The 9,659-nt window shown below is 40.7% G+C and overlaps 1 protein-coding gene across 2 annotated transcripts in view; it reads right to left on the bottom strand.

The window, feature by feature from the left end:
• Nucleotides 1-9,659, bottom strand: part of CDK14 (cyclin dependent kinase 14) — a 350,786-nt gene that overhangs the window by 309,825 nt on the left and 31,302 nt on the right. The gene's annotated exons all lie outside the window — the stretch shown is intronic.

Below are 9,659 nucleotides of genomic sequence, written 5' to 3'. Positions count from 1 at the left end.
TTCCGCAATTCAGAAAGATATTTTCTCTACCTTTTTTCCCAGACGAGACTCTGTGTGTCAGTGAGAATCATTGCCACAATACTTCGAATATCATATGGCGTGAGGTCATATATGGTGAATGTCCCTCTTAGTAGCTGTTTGAAGTATTGTGAGTTCAGCCCAAAAGTTTGAGCCGCCTTCCCTAAGTCTTTGAGTGTCTCATGACCCATCCTTTCCCACCTTGATTCTGTCCCTGGGCATCATATGTCACCGGCATTGTCAGATCTCCTGATCCCAGAAATAAATGCTTTTCTTCTGCCAATGCTTTTCTGATTCGCTTCCAATCCATCGCTATTGTTCCGACCCACGCTCACACGCCAATTGACATGTGGGGACAGAACAATAGCGATCAGAGGTATGCGCGACGCAGGGGCGGATGTAACGGTAATATCGTACATCTTTTGGCCACGCAGTTGGAGCTTGGTCGCGCCATTGGGTTCTCTCTCAGGCATAGGGGGAGCATCTCTGTGTCTGCAAAGTGAGAATTCTGTCGTTGTCACGGGACCAGGAGACAAGACGGCGATCATTCGTCCTTTTGTCATCCAAAAGCCGATCACAGTCTGGGGTCGGGACCTTTTGGCACAATGGGGAGCGAAGACCGACGTGGATTTTTAATAGGGGTCACTGCGGCACTCGCCACATTGAAGTTGACCTGGAAAACAGATGATCCAGTTTGGGTGGATCAGTGGCCCCTTGAGCGGAGAAAATTGAGTGCTTTGAAAGACCTGGTCCAAGAACAATTGCAGAAGGGACACATCAAGCCAACAGACAGCCCTTGGAATTCTCCAGTGAAATCCTCCCATGGTGCTGTGGGCATAGTTAAATCTCAGGGGGAAGAAAGTAAGTTGTTGGGGTTTTTTTTATTGCCCTGTTTCAGAAGGGTCTAGCTCAATTTGGACGCAAATGTGGAAGTAAGGTACTCCATAAAGCAACAGTGACAGAATCTAGGCAGCAGAAACACCATGAAATGTAGTGAAAAATGTTTTTTCCTTCCCCATTGTTTCCTTCATTTCAACATCTTCAGGAAAATAAGATACAAGAAATAGCCTAAGTTCTTTTTTTTACTGTAGGGTCACTCAATGAGTTTTCACTATTTATTCATTTATCTTCATGACAGAATTTCTCCCAAGAGACCGAGACAACCCTCTCAAAGCTGTCCTAGTATAAAACAGAATGCAAAAATTAACATCACTTGAACAGTTTTCAAAGCAGTACCATGTTCTGCCCACATATATCTGCATTCAATTCTCAGTACCTTCACCAGGCACTGCTCACAGCTGCCAATTGCTGGCCTCTAAAAACCCAAAAACGAATGAAGCCCAGCTCATGAGGAACAAAAGCAAGTACATCAGCTGCAAGCACACACACCTCAGAGCACACAAGCTGCAGCCACCAGACCTTGGCATGGAAGATGAAAGTATTGCCCTCCTTCCAAGAGAGAAGGCAAAATAAATCACCATAATGTAGGGAATTCTGGAAGATCAAAATCACTGTATGAGGTAAGGTGGTCTACAGGATGAATGGAGTTAACAGAATCATGTTTGTTTTCAAGACAAAATTAGAACAGGGCTGTCTTTTCCAGTGGCCAGGAAAAAAGGCATAAAAGCAAAGTGGGTCCCAGTTCCTATTCTTGCCTAGGATAATTACTAAGAAGAATCTGGAATGTTTTGTCTGGAATCTCTTCTGAACAACACAACTGCCCACAAGAATTTTGTTACTACTATCGTTCTGATGCTTCAGTATCAAAACTTGTTTTAAAAACCCTCACACATTAAAAACTACTTTCTCAAATTAAAAAGTTGTTCATTAAAACTAGTGGCCAGAGCTTTGCCAATTGTATACAAATATATTAGTTTCTTATATGATGCAAAGTCATATATGTATAAACATGCTGCACAGTATCTGTGTAATAAAACTGCATTTAGTGCTGCATATTTGCCTGCCATTTCTTTTATGAATGGAAAGATGGTGCCCCCAAGAAAACAACCAAGATCACCTAAATATTTTCATGTCTTACATCAGACTTCAAAATGTGCAGAAGAGGAAGCAATTTTTCATGTGATTTTTTGAATAACTTCTCTGTATTTCTTGAACTGCTCTTGACCAATGCCTCAGCATTTTTTTGGAAGCCAGTCAGTAGCTGGGAGGAAGGAAAGTCTGAGAAAACAGACAAAATGTTCTGTACTTTATTATTTGTCATGAAGTGCATCTCTAATCCTTACCACTTTGTACTATCACAGGCTAGGACAGTGATGTATCATTATGCTCACACACGCACACAGATGAAAAGCTTAAACTACATGTTTAATTCTCAATTACATCTACCTGCAGAAGCCTTGTTTCAAATATTTGTAAGCATGTGCTATAGATTCACTTCAACTCAGGACTGCATTTGTAATGCAAACTGGCCTAGTCCAGGAAAGAGATTGAATTGCAATTCATTTTGAATTTTTCTTTTTAAAGCTTTCCATCTGATCCAGCCCAACTGCACACACCACTACAGCTTTCATTTTTCCACTCTGATGGGTATAAATTACTAAAACATCATCAAATCCACAGAAATTAAAAAGCAGTTCCAGTTTTAGCACAGTGGGCTGGTAGCTCTGTGCACACAGTTACTTCCCCCAGCTCTCCCCACGGTCACTGCTACCAGCTCGCTCTTTCCTCATGGGAGAGCTTTCATTTTCCCTCTTTCTTCTCCCTCAGAGACAAAGTTTACTGTACACCACTTGGGCACAGAGATGGGCAGCAGAGACTTCACACTTGCAGGCCCTTGCCAACCACTCATTAGTATTTTCTTCACACATTTTCAAGTGAAAATAGCTGTTACAATTACTAGCACTGGACAGATGCTACAGTCACTTTAGCTAAGTACAGAATTACACTATTAACACCTACTTCTCAGCAGAAAAATGTCACTTGCACTGCAACAGCCACCCAAAAGAGCCATCCATCTCCATGGATCAGCTAATAGATTTTTGGCTGCAGAGCCCCCTCGGTCACAAAAGGCCAGCAGCAGAGATCAGAGCAGGTCTAAGGAGCAGGAGCTGCAGCTGTGAGGCTGCCCCAAGTGCGAAGCAAAGCTCCCGCCTGAGAAGCATCCATTCGGTACATGGGCTTGGCCATCACTTCCCAGTGAAAATTCCACCCCATGGATGAGCTTTCTCCTAAATGAATGGCAAATTATACACCCATGGAGTGCCAGCTGGTATTGTTTCTCTGTAGTTTTCCTTCGGTTTCCCTCTCTCTCCCCTCAATTAATACAACGATATTCATGCCCTGTCATGTCTTACTGCTTAATTATGTACTTTGCAGAACAAAGCTTTAAAAATGAGACTATCAAGCTGGAGGGGGGAAGGGGGAAGAGCAGGACAACCAGATGTGCAGAGAGAGGAGGAAACAAAGGGCATTTCAAAAGGAGAGTGAGAGAATTAGGATTTGTGTGGGGATGAAAGGATGGGAAGACAGAAATAGAACAGGAAGATGCACATAAGGCTTACTGGTTCATTCACTTTAATTTATAAAAAGGTATATGCTGCATTAAATAATTCATCTGCAGTTATCTAAAATAATTCAATAAATAGTTGGAGCTGTTTGTTGTGAGATCTTAACCTGCTTCCATTTCATGAAGCAATAGATACACACTTCTTGCTGGCAGAGAAAGAACGCTGCATTGTATTACAAAACTGGGAAAAAAACCAAGGTAAATGAAAAATATATTGGCAAATCTTGGTTTAGAAGGCATATTTTAGTCTTTAGAGTTAAACAAGTTAAAAGATATTAGCTGCACCAATATTTACTCCATTCACAATAAGACAGTTTTTCACACATCCATTTCATCTCAACTTTCTTTATCAAGTGTAAATTTTATTTTGTGAGTGCTAAAATTTATTTTGCATATACAGTCAAGACAAGGTATTTAATTAATGAAACAGCTGTTTTATCTTCTCTTACAACTTGAATGCTGTGTATATTGTGGTACAACAGGCAGTAGGGACTCCCAGAGCAAAGCTCTGGAATTAGTTTTAGGTTGGACACAACTACTGGAAACCAATTTGTTCAAAAGCATTCAGGCTCACTGTAGTCCTAAAATATTCTTTAAAAAACAATTACTAATCCTTGCAAGTATAATATTTTTTGGCATGTCAAAAATGTTTTGTACCAAAATTTTTAAAAATTCAGGGAAGGAGAAAGATTTTTTCCACTTGAATAGGAAGGGACCAACAGAGCTCTTCAGATCCCCACTAATCACAATTTTACAGCACAATTCCATGCCCAGAGTGACCATTAGGGGAAATTAGGCTTTTCTAGTTTTCCAGTTTGTACAAACTATTTAGAATCCAGCTGTTGCCTCCTGCCAGTGCCAGGGGAGCTTGTTGGCAAGGGGAGGTTTATTGATCATGAGTTACTGCGTCATTTGCTCAGGTGGTAACATAATAGTTTGGAGTTGGACATTTTTATCCTTCCCAACACATCACAGAGAAAAAAATAATTTTGAGGTTCCCATTTCCTTTACAATTTTGAAATCCTTTATTCAACTGCAGTATTCGGTTCTCAGAATTACTGTGTAGGCAGAAAATTCTCCCTGATCCTGCATGAATAATAAGTTATTCCACATCCACTTCAATTCTATTTGTATAAATATTTTGTAGGAAACAGCTTGCTTAGTATTGATCTACTACTTCTGGTTTCACACACCATATACAATGCTTTTCAAATGTTTGCTGAACATGATTCTCCTGTATTGAACACAGACACAGAGAGGTGGATTTTCCTTCAGCCTCTTGCTGGCGCTAAGCATAGAAGGAACAGCTCTACAAATGAAACTGACAGCTACAAGACAATTTGTAAAACAGAAGCTAATATTCTTTTTGGACCACAGAATTAACAGAAGCCTTGACTTTTAAGCAGCTTTTAATTTTAATCTACTTTAAAGTTAAGCAATGACAGTCTCATTTCATAGTAGGAGCCTTCAATATAAGAAACTGTCCTGTCTGCAGAGAGGGGGCAGAGCTCAGCACTGTGTGGTCATGGCTATATTGCTATTTTATACCACCCACATCACCACCAAGAAAAGCTGAACACTGGGAGTGCCCCCTTTGGCCTCCTCCTCTCCAGCAGCGTTAAACTACCACAAAAATAAAAATCAAAGAGAACTCATTTGCTTGCCCATATTTTAATGTAATATTCTCCAATCTGAAGTCACTTAACTTCTCCCACAATAGACTGCATTAACATTCTATTGCACTAAAGAAGCATAGTATAAGTGAAAGTGGATCCATTGAAAGAACTGTTTCAGTTTGTTTTGAATCAGATTAAGAATAGATTAAGAAACAGCCTTTTAAATTTTCTTCTGACTACGCTATTTTTATTATCTAGCTGTCTTTGTGAATTTTCATGTACTAAAACACCTAATGTAACAGAGCATGAATGGAGGTTGTGAGAATCAATTTTAATGCAAAGAAGCCCTTTCAAAAAGGAGATACTCAACATTAAAATTTCCAGTATAAAAAAAAAAGCTTGGCTAAATCTTTACTGCAAAAATTAGGATATAGAATCATCTAATCATAGAATAATTTAGCTGGAAAAGAACTTTAGGACCATCCATTCCAACTGTTAATGTAAGACTGGCAAGGCCATCACTAAGCCATGTCCCCAGGCATTACACCTACATTTTTAAGTCTTTTTAATGTCCTTTTTTTTTTACGTTTACTCTTTTTGCATCTTTTAATACCTTCAGGGATGGTGGTTCAACCACTTCCTTGGGCAACCTGTTCCAATGCTTGACAACCCTTTTATCTGAAGAATTTTTCCTAATAAGCAATCTAAACCTCCCCTGGTGCAACTTGAGGCCGTTTCCTCTCATCCTGCCCACTTGTTACCAAGTGTAAGGTGCTGCCCCACACCTGGCCACAGCCTTTTCAGGCAGCAGTACAGAGCAATGACATCTTCCCTGAGCCTCCTTTTCTCCAGGCTAAACACCCCCAGCTCCCTCAGCTGCTCCTCATCAGTCTTGTGCTCCAGGCCCTCTCCCAGCTTAGTTGCCCCTCTCTGGACATCATTTTAATGTACCACAGCTGAGCCCAGCATTTGAGGTGCAGCCTCAGCAGTGCCAGGTACAGGGGGCAGTCACTGCCCTGCTCCTGTTGGCTGCACCATTGCTGACACAGGCCAGGATGCCACTGGCCTTCTTGGGCACCTGGGCACACCCTGGCTCAGGTTCAGCCACCTGTTGACCAGCACCCCAAGGTTCTTTTCTAGCAGGTAGCTTTCCAGCCACTCATTCCCAAGCCTGTAGCACTACAGGGGGTTGTTGTGACTCAAATGAAACACCGGGTACTTCACCTTTATATATATGACCTCATACCACTGGCCTTGGCCCATTGATCCAGCCTGTCCAGATCCCTCTGCAGAGCCTTCCTATCCTCCAGCAGATCAAAACTTCCACACCGCTTGTTGTCATCTGCACACTGACTGATCCCTGATCCAGATCATCATTAAAGATATCAAACAGTTCTAGCCCCAGTATTGAGCCTTGGGGTACCCCATTAGTGACCAGCCACAGACTGGAGGGAGCAGCATTCACCACCACTCTCTGGGCCCAGACATCCAGACAGTGTTTAACCCACCAAAGAGTATGCTGTCCAAGACAACCTGTGACAGTGGTCACGGGGGTCGTAGGATGAGGGAAGAGATGTAGATCTGACTCTGTTACAGAAGGCTTGATTTATTGTTTTATGATATACATTACATTAAAACTACACTAAAAGAATAGAAGGAAAAATTTCATCTTAGAAGGCTAGCTAAGCTAAGAATAGAAAGGACAAAAATGATAACAGAGGCAGCTGCCTCAGACTCTGTCCAAGTCAACTCTGCTGTGGTTGGCCATTAATTACAAACAAGCAGATGAGACCAATCACAGATGCACCTGTTGTATTCCACAGCACCAGATAACCATTGTTTACATTTTGCTCCTGAAGCCTCTCAGTTTCTCAGGAAGAAAAAAATCTTAAGATTTTTAATGAAAATATGTCTGCGACAATAATCAATCAGTTTCTCTAGAATAATGCTTTGGGAAACAATGTCATAACTCTAGAGATCCTAATGATTAGGAAGCTTTCACAGTCCAAAGCCACATTTATTGGGTCTGGCTGAGATGGAGCCCATTTTCCCAGAGCAGCCCTGACAGTGCTGTGCTTTGTACCAATAGCTAGTGAGGTGTTGATTAACACTCTTTGGCTACTGCAGAGCAGTGCTCACACAGCATCTGCACTGCCTCTCAAACTCCTCAGCCCCTCTACCTGTCAGCTGGAGCTGGGCAAGATTTTGGGAGGGGGCAGAGCCAGGACAGCTGACCCCAACTGACCAAAGGGATATTCCATACCATGTGGCATCTGCTCAGCAATGAAACCTAAAATAGGGTAGAGAAAGGGGTGGTGGAGAGGGACCATTTGTCATCAGAATGTTTGTCTTCCAGAGTAACTGCCAGGAGCACCGAAGCCCTGATTCCTGGGAAGTACCCTGGACATCACCTGCTGATGGGAAGAAAAGAATAAAGTCTTCTGATGTCCTTTGCTTCCATGCATGTGACCTTTACCCTATTAAACTGCCTTTGTCTTGACCTTCATGTTTTCCATCTTATTTTCTCTCTCCTCCATCCTGCTGAAGATGGGTGCGATAGAGTGGATGGTGGGCAACTGGAGCCCAGACAAAATCAACTCACCACACTGCACAATGTTGATGTCCTTCTCGGAGAAACTTTGCTGAAACACCACGACTAATCAAAATTCTGGCCATCAAATGCCATTTGACTAATCCTGCCAAAACCACCTCAATCCAACAGGTTGTCAAATACTTTAACTCATGCTGCACCTCATTCTTCATGACATCTTTTGTTTTTTCCCCTTGGGGAGACTTGCACAATCAAGAACCAAATGTACAAAGAAAATACTCCACAGAAGAAAAGTGTCTCTTTTGCCTACAAATTACATGACAACACTTTAACTCCAAAGGGGATATAAGCAAGAAGAAAGAACTACTCCAGAGACTACAACTATTTGATATGGCAGAAAAAAAGCATTCATTTTCATCAAGAGATTTCTATGGATAATACCTGTTTCTAAAGGCAGTTCCCACCATACAAAATACCCTAGTGCATGTCAGAGTTTTGAACATCAAAAGGCCTTAAGTAATTAAATCACTGGATGTTGTACATAAGCATTTTCCAGCTTCCTCAGTCACTGTGTAAGGTTTAATTCATTTTGAACTCACCCAGTCAATCAAATACATACATGACACCTTTTTTCAGGGTTCTACTCTGACAATAAGAAAAATAATGTTATAAAAATGTTAATCTCCTGCAAAATCTATCTTAGCACACTATAGCAATGCATCAAATGACAAATCATTGACTCCTGACAATAACTGGTATTCAACCAGTTATTCAACCATCCCAGTTCATTTGAATAGCCTTTATTTACAGCAAATACAGACAACTTACTATCAGTTTTCATACTAAAGCTCTTTAAATATACTAATTCATTAAACTGTGAGCTTGATACATTTTAAACATTTTTTCACTCTTCCCAGAAAAGTAACTGCCAGAAAAATTTTAAAGGTATTTATACAGTAAAAAAGCTGCTGTAGTAAACCAGAAAGATGAAACATTCTTGCCCACACAAGTTAAAAAGTATGAAGTAATGGAAGTTAGATGCAACAGCTCAAAGCCTCATTTCCAGAGCTGGAAGTCTTAAAAAATTTCCTCAAAGCATATGCTACGCTCAACACCCACTAGACATAGTGGCATTGGTTAACTTACATATATCTGTATTAAAAAAAAAAAAAAAAAAAAAAAAAAAAAAAGAGAAAACACAGATGTAAGTTTTGGGATTACCTCTTTGCAGCTTTAAATACATGCTTGTAGTTAAAACATTTCGAGCTCTGTAAGGTCCTTACCTAAATGTGGAACCAGATGCATTTAAATAGTTTGGCTCCTGGCATATCCAAAGCAGTCCTAAGGTCCTCAGCCTAAGAGACTTTGCACAAGACTTAGGGGCCAACTTCAAAGAAGCTGCCAGCATCAAGAGAAGTTGTGTCAAAAACCTCCAAGTGCTGCTGCTGGGATTGGTTCCTAACCATGGAGCAGTGACCCAAACTCTCAGGCCCCCCAAATTCTCACCTGCTTCACACTTTGGTGTGAGCTCTGCACCCTGCAGTGGGGGCAGCCTTGGCCTGTGATGGCACAGCTATTTTCAAGTCTGACTTCAAAACTAGTATTAGAGGGCATAAAATTATACAAAATTAGGCTTATTATTTCCATAAATTGCCCTTATGTCAAAAACTTCCTAGGCATCTCAACCCCTTTGTTTTTTATTCTTTTACTAAGGATGAGGTAGTTTCCTGTACTTACAAACAGAAAGCAAATTAAAATGCCCTCATTTTCATACTGACTTCCACTACCTTTTATTTACATTTTCACATACCTCTTACCCCAATTTAAAAACAGAAAAAAATTCATTAAGAAACATAAAAAAGCATTGCATTTTGGGTTATCACGTACTGCTTATTAAATATTAAAAAAGTAACTTTTTCAAAACAGATTCACATATTTGCACCTCAGA

This window comes from Melospiza melodia, chromosome 1 (genome assembly GCF_035770615.1).
Source record: "Melospiza melodia melodia isolate bMelMel2 chromosome 1, bMelMel2.pri, whole genome shotgun sequence".
NCBI lineage: Eukaryota > Metazoa > Chordata > Aves > Passeriformes > Passerellidae > Melospiza > Melospiza melodia.
This window is presented reverse-complemented; position numbering and strand designations above follow the sequence as displayed.